The 16,984-nt window shown below is 38.0% G+C and overlaps 2 protein-coding genes across 7 annotated transcripts in view; one reads left to right on the top strand and one right to left on the bottom strand.

Moving 5' to 3' along the window:
• LOC134527506 (uncharacterized) overlaps positions 1–16,984 on the top strand; it is a 153,325-nt gene that overhangs the window by 54,887 nt on the left and 81,454 nt on the right. The window contains exon 1 of one of the 6 annotated variants that reach the window (XM_063360233.1): positions 12,894–13,098. The exons of 2 other annotated variants lie outside the window; for them this stretch is intronic. The gene's annotated coding sequence lies outside the window, so the exon portion shown is untranslated. Of the gene's footprint in view, positions 1–12,893; positions 13,099–13,122; positions 13,238–13,883; positions 13,900–15,608; positions 16,232–16,984 lie in introns of those variants that run through there. 3 more of the 6 variants (XM_063360234.1, XM_063360235.1, XM_063360232.1) reach the window with 3 other exon arrangements.
• LOC134527508 (neuroparsin-A-like) overlaps positions 1–16,984 on the bottom strand; it is a 68,314-nt gene that overhangs the window by 20,678 nt on the left and 30,652 nt on the right. The gene's annotated exons all lie outside the window — the stretch shown is intronic.

The raw sequence follows: 16,984 nt of genomic DNA, 5'->3' as shown, positions 1-16,984 counted from the left end.
TTATATATGTGCCGAATATGCATCTTACATTTGAAATCAGCTGATTTGGCTTGTTTATCTGTGTAATGTGTATTCATCTTTCTTGTCCATTCTTGTCCAGAAATGACGTATGACCATAAAAAGGTTTCAAATCAATTTTTAGATGTTGACGTCAAACGTTGCATGATTTATAGTTTTCAACATGTTGAAACGTGCGACTGAGCGCGATGCAGGCTTCATGCGGTGACTGGGGATTGCGTGCGGAGCACATATACAATTAAAAAAATATTTAAATAATTGCAAATACGATTTACCTAATAAAGAGGATTTGTTCCTGGCCACCGCGCGCGTTATAGATTAAATCTCCCACTTCAATATCCGTAAGAAACTTGGCAAAGAAAAGCCTTCGAAGAGCTTTTTAATCTTTACTTTAAACTTTGGTCATCCTCTCCAAACCCTGTGTCCACCATCGAGTACCTCACTGTAATCATTTGTCGCCTCGAATCACCCTTCCAGTTGTAAAGAAGGTTCAATCCATAAATTAGACCGAGTATGATAAAGAGATTGTTATGATTCGTAGTATATAACAATATCATCTTAATCAGGAGCATACGCAGAATGTGACTTGGGGGGGGGGGGAGAGACGTAGACGATGATGAACCACTATGCCCACTTTTTGCTTTTAAATTATGTCCATTGTATGTGGGAATCATGGATTTCAGGAAATCCCCACCCTGCATACGCCCCCATTTTAAAATGTATCGCATATCAGAATTGTTTATAGCATCTGCAATACCAATATCGGATATACTTGTGATGTCGATATGTCCGCATTGTAGTTTGTAATCAAAGTGAGCTTCATGCAGGCCGTCGTGGCAAATCTGCCAAGGGGGAAAATCTCCGCGTCCTGGGCATCAGGGTGAGTTTATGCGCGTGAATTAACCCTGATAGTAGAATGGCAATCACAAATCAATTACTAATACGATTTATTTTAACATTTGCATGTTAAACGAAAATTTCAGGTTACGTTTGGAGTTACGATAACATTTAAAATCCTTAGCTTTTTTTTTAATTGTTAGAGGTTTGAGAAGTAATTCATCAAATAACAGGATATGTGCCCAACCAAATCATTAACCCACGCGCCCTTAGTTTTTCTCTAAGGAAATGGTTGGATGTTCATTACGTTTACGCAAGTAATTAAATTGTTTACATTATGTGTACATAATTCCCTAAATGTACTGTTGCAATAATTTTTTCAAGTTTTGGAAATTGCGAACACAATATAAGCATGTCTTAAGTGATGATGGTAAGAATGGCAATAGTTTATAAAACCACAGTACATGCCCAATATTTAGAGCGACTTGTTGTTGACACGTGTTGTTCGTAGCGCTCCGCCTGGAAACACAAGGTCGAACTGAACCGGCGCTATAAATACTGCGGCGAGCAAAGTTTACATTGGTGGCACAAACACGAGCCGCGCGGACAACGTCACGTGACTACAGGCAGCGCGCTGTCGCTACCCGCGCCTCTTGCGGACAAGATGGCAAGCGGGCAAGCTTGCTTCTTCTTTTCTTAAGCATTTCTCTCAAAGATTAGGAAGGGTACAGATGGAGAATTAGCCGTCAGACGTGAAACCGTTTTTTCCACATTTTTTCTGATTTTCAAATACCAATATGGCGGACATTTGTTTAAATTTGTATCAGCTGTTCTAGCTTAAGGACTGTAGTTAACCTTTTAGGAAGAAAATTAGATATAAAAATTACTGGTTATTATGTTTATATATTCTAAAAATCCAAAACGTATCTTCATAATATAAATGTAATTATATGAGTTAGTTGACATTTTTCTCCAATTTAACCTCCAATACAGGTACAGCTGATACATTGTAAACAAGCGGCTGCCATATTGGTACGTGTAGTACACTGAAATCCCCCTACCAATTTGGCTTCATGATAGAATGAGATACAAATCAAAGTATTATATTAAGTTTACTTAACACGTGGTAACTTACAATATAACACTTAGTGTACATTAACTAAATATCTTGATAGAATTCAATTACATAAACAAAAATCAATCAAAAAATGTCAGAATAAACCAAAGACAAAATCGCAGGTAATTCAAACCTCCGTACTTCACCCCCTCCCTCGCCTACAATTGGAACTTTTGCTCTTACTGTATATTTCCCTAAGCTCTGATTTCACTAAGTCAATCATGCACTGCTATTCTACATGTTATTAGAAAAACAATAAAAATAAACATCATCAGCGTCTGATTTGAGCAGTGAATTTTCCTTAGGCGATAAGACTGAGTATCTTTCGCGGAACTTTATCTACACACGCATAATGAGAACAGAATCAAGTAATTTTGACATGATAGTTATCCTATATATTGTGACCTTAGCCAGCTGTAACTTACAACATTTGAAAGTGGCACCTCGGTGATTTACTGCTTACTTCGTCTATTTTGTGTGGTGTATTTTACAAATTTGTATTGAATATGTATAGTTTAAATGAATTCATGTTCCTGCCAAGATTTTATGTTTCTATTAATACTATAGGACACATTTGACAGTAAAATTAATATGCGAGCGAGTCTTACAGTACTCGCCAGCGATGTGTAAACATCTAACCTCGGTAAAGAGCAAGTTTGTGTCTTCTGACATTGCAAATAAATTTATAATACGAAACTAAGACGCAAATTTTAACGTATAAATTCTTTAAAATAATGCTGAGCGTGATAAATATACGAAAAGTATTCATTTTATGGAAAAATGGTAAATTTTTTCTCCGTTTTCAAACCTAACTATTGATATTTAAGGGCAAGCCGAACAGCAGTAAGTTGTGCCGAATATGTCGCATGTAAATGCCTGTGACATTTCCCCCTAGACCGTAATTTTCTTCGCCTGCGTTTTTGAGGTTATGCTACTTTATGCACGTTGGAGGTGAAATTTTAGTATTATGCACCAGAAATGCGATGAAATAAGTGCGCATTACAGAACGAAAATTTAACCGGTTGAAAGTCCAGTGTGCATGCATGCAGCAACTGCGATAGCCACAGGCCGAAGTCGTCAAGATGGCAGACCCAAGTGTGGCAACATGTAAACGTCTATATTAACTGTCGTGACATCGATGCATATATTAAGCGAATTATTGTGCCAAAGTAAACTTTGTGGTAGTGAAACTATGCTAGAATACATTTCGTAAACTGGAATAGCCATATCAAGATATAATAGCAACTTAAAATACATATAATTTACTAGCCATTAAAATTTTGTTGGAACAAACATGGTGTCAAAGATAAATTAAAAAATTTCTGGTTTCACGAGAACGCGTGGTAACTTTGAAGTATTTTTTAAACTTAAAGTTTCAGTCCAATAGTTACATTTTAGGAAATTAACCTGAAACATTTAAACACATATTATAACACTAAGTACATGAATGTATATATTTTAGTCCAAACGACATAAATCAGTCTGTAAAAATTTATTACAAACAAACGTTAACCTTATTGAGCTTATTTTAACAAATAATATTTAACAGTATAAATTTCATCATGAATTTCCTATGTTCATCATGGCGTATAATATATGTAACCTAACAATTTTTTGTGTCTCTATAGAATGATGAACGCTGCGCTATCTCTACTTTTCAGTGTTAACTAAAGGGTTGTCAAAATTGTAATTCTAGTATTTTAAAGTATTTTTTAATTTGTCATTATTTCTTTTTATGACTATAAATGATAACATAATATATTAACGGACAGTTTTACTATTATAAATTTTACTTTGGCACACCAATACACTTAGAGCATTCACGAAAATTAATATATACGAATGCATCCGTGAGTCCATAACTTTTCGTGATTTCTTAGACTTCTACAGATGGCAGCACCATGTTCACAAATTTTCGTTCCAATTAACTTCAGATTCATTCTCGAAATCACTCCTACCAAATGCCGTATACCGTTAGCTAAGCTGTTTATACATCAAAAACACACAAACACATACATGGGAGGTATTATGCACCGTAATTGTTAGGACAAATCCTTAGGATATTTGCCTTTTACTATGTTAATTAGAAAATTAGTCTTTATTTGTATGTGAAATATCGGGTTTCTAGTTCAATCTCTGAAAGTGATTTCAGCATAGTTGTTAGAATTGACAGTAAATTAAAAACATTTTTACGAATAAACCAACTTAAATACACGAAAGATTAATATTAGTTTTTCCTTGTAAATAATGGCTCTTTTCGTAGAAACCTTTCGCGTTCCTGTCTCCAAATTTCTGTGATACGTTGTAAACAGTAAAAACACGAACTTGGAAGAAGGGAGTGATAATGTTGTAGACTAAACCAATTTTGAATGTTTTGTTGTACTCCAGGATGATTCTTGTGAGTTCATGTCCGCGTAAGTGAAATCAGTTTTCATACATTTATAAATATATCCGCAATTTTTTTAATCATTGACAAATCTCATGAGCTCATGGCACAGACGGGTTGTAGTTCTAAATCAGCTCATTAACGGCTACTGTTGCTCTCTGTGTTTTCGGCATTTAACTTCATAGCTACAATATGATACATAAATTCACGAGTCAAGAAGCTTTAGTGTCAATTCTAGTAAATTACAATAACAAGTTTTTTGTACGTTGTGTGTTTTAAAATGTAAATAAATCTGAAAATTTAGTCCCAGTAGTGCTAAGAGACTTCAAAATAATGTTTTTCAAGTGCGATTGACGTATCTACATTTACATGGCCTCGCCACATCCGATTGCTTGGTGTGGCCACAGATGTATTCTTAGTAAATTTTAGGTGGAATATTATGTCATATGTTCACATTTTTATAATAATCAGTAATTTTGTTAGTAAAATCTTAACTCGAACTTGCATACCTGTTTTATTAGTAAACGACATTATATTTTTTCATAAATAGTCAAACAGTTTGGATTTGGTCACCGTGTGTATTACTGGTATATTGTTGTGGCTGTTACCGGCAGTTTCCGTATAGTGGGTAACTACGTGTGTATCAATTTACTTATGTCATATCAGACTACTAAATCAATTAATATTACACTAAAATCACTATTTTCTTTTCCCCCCGAAGCTCTTTCATGTGAATTTAGAGTGCTTACGTAACAAATTGAGACAATTTTAAAGTTAAAAATTATAGAAATAGTTGATAATTTGTTTCCATAATTAAGGTAAAAAATTTAATCATGTGACATGATTCTATTGTGATTGAGTAGTCCTTTATGTCCTTCGTAAGTTGATTGAAACATAAATAACAAATTATCAAACTGTTTAGAAGTGATACCTCTTCACAACTAGGGAAGAGTCTTAGTCGAGGCGATGTCATAAAAGCGTAACGGAAGTAGCGAAATGAAAACTAGTTATACATAATAACACTCAGCGCGTTATGTAAAGTTTAAGGATGAGGAAAAGAGTGTTGTAACTGCATTGCTATTTAGCGCCATGTTTGTTTCACTTGCACTTCTATGGCGACACCGACCAATCGGATGTGGCGAGGCCATGTAAATGCGGATACGTCAATCGGACATGAAAAACATTATTTTGAAGCCTCTTAGCACTACTGGGACTGAATTTCTAGATTTATGTACATTTTACAACGCATAACTTACACGAAACCTGTTATTGTACTTTACTAGTATTAACACTAAAGCTCCTTGAAACGTGAATTAATGTATCATATTTAAGCTATCAAGTTACTTACCGAAAACACAGATGGCAGTAGTACCAGTTTATTCTGTTTATTTAGAACTAGAACCCGTCTGTGCCACGAGCCAATGAGATTTGTTTTTCCCTGAAGCACTCACAAGCGGCGTGCAGGCCGAGACATGATGCTGTAAACAGAAGCGGCCACATGAATTTATTTCGGAGCAGATTTTAAACCAATAATTATTATGTTTTGTATTAAAAACACTCAATTCAACAAGGGATTTGGACAGTTACATTCATAAAATGTATCATTGTATTTGTGGTTTGTGATTCACCTTGCATCACCTAAAATAACATAGCGCATTCACCGATATCTTGCAAAATTGTTTAATAACTACAGGGGATGAGGGATAAATTTCCCATACCCCCGTCCCTCACCACTACCTACGTCGGCCCTGAGTGTTACGGCCGTTCAGTACGGTTAGTTCGCCACATTACCTCACGAATGTCACCTGTCTTCATCTCCCTCTGCCTAGGGTGTGTTATTGGTTTACGTTACAGAGGCTCAAACCGACGGGATCTCTCTGTATCGACTCACATCGGTATCGAACACACGACCCTCGCCTCATGAGCGTGACTCGCTAGCGACCATGATCCGGGTGACCCCTTACTTGTAAAAACCCCGGTACGCCACCTACTCATGTGCCGGCCTTGCTTCTGGCTGCGGGTTGACCAGCGTGCGCACAGAACGGCGTGACCTACAGAAGCGAAACTGCCCTGTTTATCACTATGCAGGTTCATAAACTACTCAAGGAACGCAACGACCCGATAAGACAACACGCAGAAAACGCAAGAAAATTGCAGTCGTTTTTAAAGCACGGAAGTCGTAAGTCGATAACAACCATATATCTTAAAATTTTAAAACAGTAGATAACGAATTTCTCCCCGGGCTTCTTTAGTTTAACATGAAGACATATTAAATTTTCAATTATATGATTTAAAATTGTTACTTTCTTTCACTGTGCGTAAGTTTAATAAGTGAAAAACTGATGTATAAAAAAAAACTTCGGTTGTCTTCTATGCCCATAAAGTCTACGTATTTAAAAGTTTCCGTTACAAATACAAAAGGCGCAAACGCAAGCATAAATGTAATAAGTGGAAAGTTCGATACTTGCGTTCCGTGTTTGCGCGTTACGTGGTTTAGAACGAGTATTTGAAAAGTCGTTATTGAAAATTTTGCGCCTTATGTTTCTTGCGTCATTGCGTTTCTTGCGTAGTTTATAAACCCGGCCAACTCCCACCGCAAATGTAAACAACATGGCGGAACACAGCCAATGGAGGAAAGAACTTGCTAGGTGTCAGTAGCCCTGCGCAGCCATATTTGCCTATGGGGAGCCTACTATGCACAAGGCATTTTCAACGCGCCGAATATTTTCTGTCGTGTAACTTTGGTTTTTTGTTAATTTAATGAAACCCCCCGGGTTTAAATCGTGATATTAAGAAGATAATCAAGCCTTTGAAAACGAGAAAAATATTTTTTAATTGCAGCAAGTATATTTGTTACATCACTTGATACATATGACTATATCGCGTCTCATCCTTAGATTGAAGTGTGCATTTAAATGAGCAGTTAATTTCTCTTTACAATGCACGATTTCTGCCATTAGCGCTGTCGTTGTTTGGGTGTACCCTGTTGTCAAGTATACAACCCAGAGCAAAAACGTTTTAAGACACAACTTTGTAAGGCAATACAAATTTATTTCAATGTTTAATATTGTGTGTTGAAATGTATTTTATTGTATTTGGAAAAGTACAGTTTGGAATGAGAATTTTGGAAATGACATTTTTCTGTTTATTTCTAAGGAGTCTTAATTGCAAGACGCCATATTACAAAAAAAATTATCTTTGAAGAGAGCACATAATTTTATGGAATGTCGTGTTATTAATAGTTACCGACTACAAAAAAAATAGTAATAAAATAAATAATCAGTAAATTTTAAAAACAATCTGAGTATTTTTAATATGAGTACAGTGATCACATTTTACTATGTACTGCAATCTAAGTGTGAGAAACATTATAGCAGCTACATATACATATACATACATATACATATATATTTAAGTATCGTGGTGGGGGCAGGCAAGTTACCTCACACTCCACCTCAACCTCAGCACTGTACCAACAGCGCGCAGAGACAAATAACCCCTTCTGATAGGGGCACAAAGAGCGTAATGTGTGGTAAACTAATCATGAACAAGAAAGCAAAAGCCAAATTTATTCAAATTATGATAATCCAATAAATTCAGATTCAAAAATATAAATAGTACAGATGCTAACAAGATGACATATATACGTAAATAAGTGTATTATACAATGCATTAATATTTTGACAAAAGGACAATATAATAAGAACCTTTATAGCACATAAGAAAAATACGACGCATAGGGCCTATATGATCCAGTAAGTGCCAAGAGGCTTAGTTACGTTACATTTAACCTTCTCCAAAGAGGCGTGTTTAAGGGCACTATGGCACAATGACACCATTAATTTTAAAACAAAATATAAAATACCGTAACAATAAGATTACCGCATTACATACTATTCTCAGATATGGGATTACCTACACTTGCATACCCATTCAATAGCAGTTTACAATACCTACGTGGGTGAGTACATGAGCTCTCAAACAAATACGTAAAACCGTTGATTCTAATAGGACGTAAGTAACAGTGCTTGAACACATCAATATGTATATATATATAATTAAATTATTGCTGTCTGTCTGGGCGTGGAGCTGCGTAACAAGGATCACTGAGCACGGAACCTTAAGGATGAGAAATGCGCGACCAAGTTAAAAAAAAGGGGTCTAATTAGCATACACGAATAACGTAAGCAAGCTATACAATGGGACCCGCAAGTTACCACTAACGCAGCTATAAAGTAGAACAATGGCCACGCCTGCCGTCAAAGGGCAATCAGAAACTCAGTGTCAAAACTAACGCAACTTTAGTACGCATGGCCACAAATTACCAAACGTCAAAAAGTAAGCTACGACCAGAAAATGAAGCTTGCCATCGTCAGAATGGCCGAAGATGCAGCACCACCGACGAAACCGAGAACCCGAACAGAACAAGCTTATTTTTTTTTTCGTAACCTAACTAAAACTAAGTGTGTTTGGGAGGGGTCCGGGTTAGGGAGGGACCTAAGTGCGTCTCAGGCCGAAGCCTATCACGCCTTAGTCATGCTGGGATTAGCCATGCGGGGAGAGGGTCGCATGCATCATGTGCTAGGAGGGGATTGGCCAGCCATGGCAGCGATTGTTGCCATGACTAACTCCCCTCACTCTTATCTCTAGTCTAAACTACTAGTTAAGTTGGGCCCAGGTAAAACCTGCATAGACACAGGGAAAACCCTGGGCACTCTCATGTGGGATGCAAGTTTGCATGCATTAAATGTAGGAAAGTACAGGAGACAGAGGATGGTCTGGATGAAGAGTTGGCCAGAGTATAAAGATTCTACCATGCGGGGGTTGGGCACTTGGACTTTAGGTCCGCTTTGATGTCTTCTCCGGGACTGGAATTTGATGGCCAGGGACGCAAGCGCCCCTGGCGGTGAGTGTAAACACAAACCACTCACATCCGCTCCAGACAGCTATGCTAAAACCAGAGCTTATATACCCAAGCTAGAGGGCACTAGTGTAGCAATCGGTAGGCCTGGAGAGGGGAGGAGCCTACGTCACGCGTACGTCAGAAGTGAAGGCGCGAGGGAATCTCAAGGGGGAGGGGAGGGGTGGAGCCGGCGGGCGTCGACGAGGTAAGGCTCACGCTTCAATATACATATATTATAATCTTTATTATGTACACAAAATTGTTATTTTGTATAGGTAGCCTGCATTGCATAATAATTTAATGCAAATAACTATAAATTCATTGCTGTATACAGGTATTTATTTCACTTTACATTTAGAGTTAAATTTACAAATAAATACTCAACATGTTCTATGAGAAATGTTCATACCATTTAACTTATTTTCGAAGTTTTGTAGTTCTGAGCGAAAGTTTGGATGTTTGACGTTGAGGTTATGGTTGATTCTGCTTTAATTACTGTCGTTGAAATAAATACATTTAAATTAAAATTATATTTTGTTATTTCTTATAGTATTCAGACTTGAAATCAGATTATTTTTTTTAAGTGTTAACCACTTTTTCTAGAGACAATTAATATCAGTCTCTTCTCAAATAATTGGAAGCTAGAATAGTTTGATCCTAATGCAGCTAGTTGTTGTTCGTGTGAAACAGAAGCGAGCGTGTTGTGAAGAGGAGCCGAGAGAAGCGGGCCGCTGGTAAACATGTTTACGCGCGCGAGTGTGTTGTTTCCGGCGTGCGTGGCACTTGGCAGGCGCGCCGCCAGGTTGGCAATGCTGACGCAACACCCTGCGGCGGGGGAACTGGAGGCGCCGTGTCGCGTTCCGCGTACTGCGCAAGCGCACTGGCGCCTGCGCTCACGCCATTCACCGCGGGGGACGCTCATTCACCCTCACCGCAACACCGCACCCGGATGTACACGGGACGCATGAAGACAGCATTTCCTACCCAGCTTATATATTCTGCTCACGGGCGTTTTGTTTAAGCTAGTCATCTGAACTAACAGTTTGACATAGAACATGAATTTGCACCAGTAATAAAATATCAAACCGTTACTGCATTGAAACTCAAAACGAAAACATTGCAACGAGATTTGATAACCTCATAAACACACCAGCTCCGTTCGCCGCAACACAAGATTATGATAGTTCCGTTGAAAAATTAGCTGTTCAATGTTGTGAGAAACTTTTTATTTTTGCTGTGCAGCTTGCACAGAATATAAATTCATATTTATTCTATTATTATCATGCAGCATGTGAGCTAGAGTATAAAACAAGGTACTAGTATATTGTGGACACTCAATGCTATTAAATATTTGGTCCCCTCCTTCCGCTTGTCTACATCACTTTACAAAAAAGCAGCTCTGCATTTTTACTGCCTCTTACGAAGTATTATTTAGCTTATACAATTAAATGTTACCATAAAATTTTAAGCTGATAAAGATCCTAATTTCAAAATATAAGTGACCAGTTTTATTCAATGTGCAGCCTTCATAGAAATGGCTCACACCGCTCTATGACTTCTGGGTCACCGTGTACTCCGTATTGCACTATCTGTATACATGGATTATAAGAAAAGCTCTAATAGAGCTATGCAAAACGATAACGTGCGATGTACATGAAGCAAATTGAAATATCAGATAAAATACAAGGCAAGAATACATAAAGTTCTGGTTGTTAGCGTAAGCCGTTGATACAAAACATTACTTTTTGGTCACACATCTAGCATTGTGTCCGAGGGCTGTTAACGTGAAGTATGTGAAGTAGGATACTGGAGAGAAATTAATAACTGCACTCTCTGAAACAGTAACCAAGTAAATTAATTTAAAAAATAACTAAACAAAATTGGTTGGTAACCTTGAATAAACATGTCAACTTTACTCTTCATTAGGTAGGATTCTGCGTTTTCTTATAGCTAAAATAAATGTATATTTTCTCAGTATGACGCTGTGTTTCAAGTGGCTGAAAATAAATGCCTTTCTGACGGGATCCGTATTGGAATCCTAATCACAAACTTCTCCATAACAATTTCATACTTGTATTTAAAAGTCATACATTCAGGTCGAGAAAGCTCCCAACGATTATCTACTTGAAACGAAGATATTCTCAATATAGTGCTCTCGTGTGCGTTGAAATGTAATATATATGTTGAGCTTATAATGTACATATTTTATTCTATCTTAAAATAAATACAGCGCAGCAGTTGGCGTTGATAGGGAAGATAGTCAAGAACAATTGGTCATGACCTTCATTGCATTGTTTAACTTTATTCTTGTCTTGAAAAGCTTTTCCGAAGTACATTGATTATCTCCTGCGTTTATCAAAGCACCTAGCACACTTAATAACATATAATAATATCTTGGATGAATACATTTACGCTTACTATGAAAGAAGTGTCAGTTTATTTAGCACTAAAACAATAATAATTCTAGTTAATTGTATGCTACAACTTACATATTTCAGTTTTCTTGTGGTTGTGATTTAGTTTTAATCTTCGAATTTTTATTTCACTGAGGGAATGAAGAACTAACATTTTCAGAAATCATGTGCATTAATCAAGAAAGAATTGCGGGTTACATTAATAATCTGTATTACTTTAAAAATTTCCAAAAAATCAAAAACACTTCCTTTAATTATAATTATAATTATAATAAAATCATATATAGTAAGAATGTGATCAAATTTTTCGAGCGGGCCGAACACTGTCTCAGCACACAGTAGCGATGAGATCTGTTGTCAGCGGAGATACGGCAGCGCTGGCACACGGTGGAACATAGAGACTAAAACCGTGCAGTTCCAGAATTTTGTGAGATAACCTGGCGTTGTCAGCAAGTCTATCCGATATATTGCAAACAGAATGCCCAGTATGAATTATGTATACGTTCAAAACTTATGATACTAATATAATGACAATAAAAATAACTTTATTTTCTCTTAGAATTTTGAATAACCGTACAAATTTACGGGGGGGGGGGGGGGGGGGGGATAAACCTCCAGTGTTTTAAGGGTGGTGTTAAAAAGAAGCTAATCATTTTTGACATCACATAATATTATATAAAATGTAACAATTTTTCTATAAAATATTTTTGTATTCGCACCTCTTGCCACTAAGTTATTTTAAATACTCTAGCCTGTGTTGTTAGCTTAGGCGTAATTATTTGGTGGCAAGGTGTGGCAGTTGCCACTCATAATTGTCGATCCCAATATTTAGTCACCCCATTTTGAAGAAAAATCATCAATATTAACAAACAATTATAAAATAAAATATTATAAGCATGGCACTTTATTCATTCATAATTAATCAAGCTTTCTTTAGCGCAGAAAAATAAAATGTTTATTGAAACTTGTATTTTATAATGTTAAATATAAATAGTTGAGTAGCAGGCTTGACGTCAAAAATAGATGCGTAAAGAACAAGAATGAGCGACATAAAGTCCGGAAACGGCAACACTGTTGCCGCAACAGTGACTCCCCCCCCCCCCCCCCCCCCCGGGTTAACGGTACAGCATGCCAACCCAGTTATAAAGCTGATATGACTCCTCTGGTTGTTGGTTGTTAGCAAAGCGCTGTCTCTGGTGTAGTTGCTAGAACTGGCTGCAGTTCTGGCCGAGGAGGCTGTGGGAGTCGTGCTGCTGGATGGGGGAAGATGTAGTCTCACAACGCGGCCGCAGAGTCTCGCCACAGATGCGGCCCGAGGACTGGATACAACACGGGCCGCGCCGACCTCAAGCCCAGGGAGAAGACGTGTCGCTCGGGCCCTTTCAGCTCCGCTGGGCTGTTGGCTCGCCTCGCAGGCTGACAAGTGCTGCTCTCTCTGGTGCTTCTAGCGCGGTGTCGCCTCTGAACTGGCGCGCAGTCTTCTCGTCGTGCACAGGGAAACTGTGACATTTGTGCAGTAACCATAACATTATATGGCAGAGGAATTAAGATAAAGGTGAAATGTAAGTCCCTTGAGTGCTTTCAAGAATCTCTACTATTTTAACATGCCTAAATATGATTTTAAAACACGCATTTTAGCCATTTTCACTCTTCTGAAAATACAGTTTAAAAATTAAATACGTACACAGAAATACTCATCCACCCTCAGCGTATTACTTAATTCTTTTCGTAAACAGACCCCATTCGGATATCTCGAGAATATTTTTAAATTCCGTAGTTTTTTCTGAATCTCTGCACATCGAATGTGTGCCCAGGTAGGCGGGGCTTTAAGTATGGCGAGTGTCGTACAGAATTTTTACATGGTTCAGTAATTAATTATATATTTCTCTCCTTTTCTCACATATTAAATAAGTCATGTATTATAAAATGTAAGTTTCATTTAATTTACGATCATAATTATATTATAATATCAGTAAAATTCCTTAGTGTAAAATGCCGTGATTTAATTAAGTTAGCAATGACGCTGTTCGAGCTGCACGAGTGTGGGCTCGGGTGTGAAGGAGGGGTGGGGGGAGAAGGCGTGGCCTCGTGACTGCGTGCGAGGTAGTTTCCCCCGCCGCCGCGGGCTATTTTCGTGCAAGTGACTTGTCGGGCAGATGCCTGACCTGGGCCAGACGCACGGCCAGCTCTGAAGCCGGCACCTGGACGGTGCTACGAGCCTCAGGTAAGTACCTCGCACTGTCGCACTCCAGCCTTAGTTACACTGGGTCAGTTCATAGCGCCTGTAACTCGGTTTGTGTATGTTATCTTGGATCACATTTCTTTCTTGTTGTTTTACATGTGTATATTATTATAAGATTAATGAAACAATAACAATATTGCTTGATTCCCTAACTTTTACGTTCGTCAGCTATTTGTCGAATAATAAACGACCAATAAAAATAGAAATCAAGCAAGTAGCAACAAAAGTAGACCAGTTTTAAACTTCACTCGGTGGAACGAAACGAGCTGTATGTTATTTATAAGGTGTGATTACTTTGCAGAGGTTTGATCGTTACGATTGCAGTGCGAAGAAAAGTAACAATTGTAATTAAGGAGTTAACAATTCAGTTTCGAAAAATACGTGCCTTTAATGACAATATAACTTTGCCATTTCGCTGATCATACAACATTGGACCATCCTTCAGTCTCGCTCGACAATACCTTGAGCCAATGGTAAACACCTACCGCTCAGGTGAAGAAATTCTGTGTGATTAGAGTCAAAGAGTTGTGTTATGTCTCCTGATAGCCAAATAAATCTTTGCCTTTTCTGGAGTATGTGTGGATTAGTAGTCAAATTTGCTGTGATATGGAATGGACTGGAATATTCACTTATTTTTAAAATACCACCAGTACAGTCACAAACATGCCAGATCTCAGTACCTGTGTCAGTTACATAGCTGTGGAAAAGAGTGATCATGATAACACACTTTTCAGCGGCTAGAGTTTTATAATCGTCAAACACCAATTAGTATTGAAATGCCTTCTGCCTGAACCACGATTTTCGATGTTCTCATGCAATAACAGCTCTTCCCATTCCTTATTCAAGACAAATAAATAAAATGAATAAACGCCCTGTTAAATATGTATTCGGTTTAGTTTCATCATGTGCATCCGAGTCTGTAGTGGGGGAAGGAACGATTGGTAAAATGGTAAGTTAAAGTCAGGAAATCTATTATTAACTCGGCACGTAGTTAGGAATTTTATGTCACAATTTTGTTTGTTAAGTTTTGTATAATTCACCATTAAATATTACTGTTTAAGAAACTCAAACATTATGAACCAAATAGGCTGTTGAACAGCCCTGTGCGACAAAAATATTCAATTGTTAATTTTCTTTCTTCGATGTGACCAAAACGTGCTGCCACGCACATTGTGTTAGTCATTGTTTTACATATTACATATAACTTGCTTTTCTATTGGACAATGCAAAAAAATTTTTTTCATCCGTGTGTAATTATACATGTATAACAGGAATAAATATTACATTCTCAGTAGTTCAAGTGCGTCATACGAGTTCTATACTGTGAATAAATTTAAATAAAGTTTGTTTTAATCTCGCGACTCTGCGCATCTCTGCCCACTGCGCAAGTCGGTAGCCGAGCGCGCTGCGGCGTGGTGAGGAGGCAAGTCCAAGTCCCTACCGCCATGAGCCGTGCTTGGCTCACGACCAAGTCCGTTCCCAACCTCAGAGGTCACGTCTCGACCGCTCAGTGCGTGCAACCGCACCGAGTGCATCCACAAATAAGGTTATCTGAACCGACGGAGAAAGTGCGGGTCGCATATGCCTTCAATTAGTAAATCGTTTGTTTTCTCTCGGGCATTTCGGCTCACTTATGACCTACATACATATGGTGTGCAAACTTCATGAAAAACCACTGATTTACAAACTAATCAAGATCTCAGAGTGGTGTCTGTTTACGGAAGGCATTTAAGAATACTCTGAGGGTGGATGAATTGTTTTGTTTCTAGATTTTGTTTTTAAACTGTATTTTTAGAATAGTGAAAAATAGTTAAAAATACGTTTTCAAAATAATTTTTTGGCATGAAACACTGTGTAGAGCGTTTGGAAAGCACTCAAGGGACTTTCACTACACCTTTACCTTCATTTATTCACCATGTGGTGTTACAGTTACTTTTCAAATACCATAGTTGTCTAATGCACGACGAGAATACTACATGCCAGTTCAGAGCATTACGCTTAGAGGCGATACCGCGATAGAATCTCCAATGAGCGCCGCACTTATCATCCCGCATTACTTACACAAATGCACTCCAAGATCAATATTTTTTGAATAGGGTTTTGTACTAAAAGAATTTATTATTTGAAAGCACTTAAGTCAAAATCCCAAAGTAATGTGAATATTTTTAAACACGGTATTTTTTAACGGAGAAAAGCTCCACTATTGCATTTTAACTGACCACATTTTCAGGGAACGGTCACACATTCAGTGACGCAGTGAAGACACGTGAGGTGTTTATGCCTCGGGCGCGTTAACGTCAGAAACAGCTGCTCGGTGAGTCTGGCAGTTGGCCTACTTGGCACCGCGTCGGCTTATGAACATCGCATGTTACTGACCTATGGAAGTTATTTGTGGGGTTTCTTGGTATTGTAAATGTCAAAGTGCGGATTTAAATTTCGACCAAAGAAAAGAATGCGAACCAAATTTTTTATTTTAACATGATGTATGATTCGCAATAATTGCTTTCTCTGCAGATATAACAGTTTTGGTTTCTCGTGTTAAGGCACTCGTCAGGTTCGGCGCACGAGCTCTAAAATCGCGGGGTCGCTTAAGGGCGACACTCGCTCGTGCATGGCACGCCTCTTCGCCTCTACGCACCGGGAAACGGACTGGTGTGCGGCATTTTGTTTGTAACGATTTTCTATGGGACTTTGTCGGCTACCAAGTAATTATATGCTGAACGTCTTTGTACGACTTACAATGCTGTATTTAGAATTTTTCATTCCAAAAAATGTTTTGTGTAAACACCGGTTTTAGCCCTTTTTACTGTCAGAAAAACATACATGCTACAAATCGTTCGCACACGGATGTCTGGGGTTTCATGTAACACGATCCAATGTACAGAATGGCTTCTACGTAGGAATTTAAATAGGATATACCACTGTGGGGAAAAGCACGGGATATTTAGTTTACAATGCTGGAACACATTACAGTGAAATTTCGACGTTCTATTTGGCCCGAAACGCTTTTGAGAACTACGAGACTATTAACTCAGCGATTCTAGCAATATTGTTCTTATTGGAGGAC

The sequence above is a fragment of the Bacillus rossius genome, chromosome 1 (assembly GCF_032445375.1).
Source record: "Bacillus rossius redtenbacheri isolate Brsri chromosome 1, Brsri_v3, whole genome shotgun sequence".
NCBI lineage: Eukaryota > Metazoa > Arthropoda > Insecta > Phasmatodea > Bacillidae > Bacillus > Bacillus rossius.
This window is presented reverse-complemented; position numbering and strand designations above follow the sequence as displayed.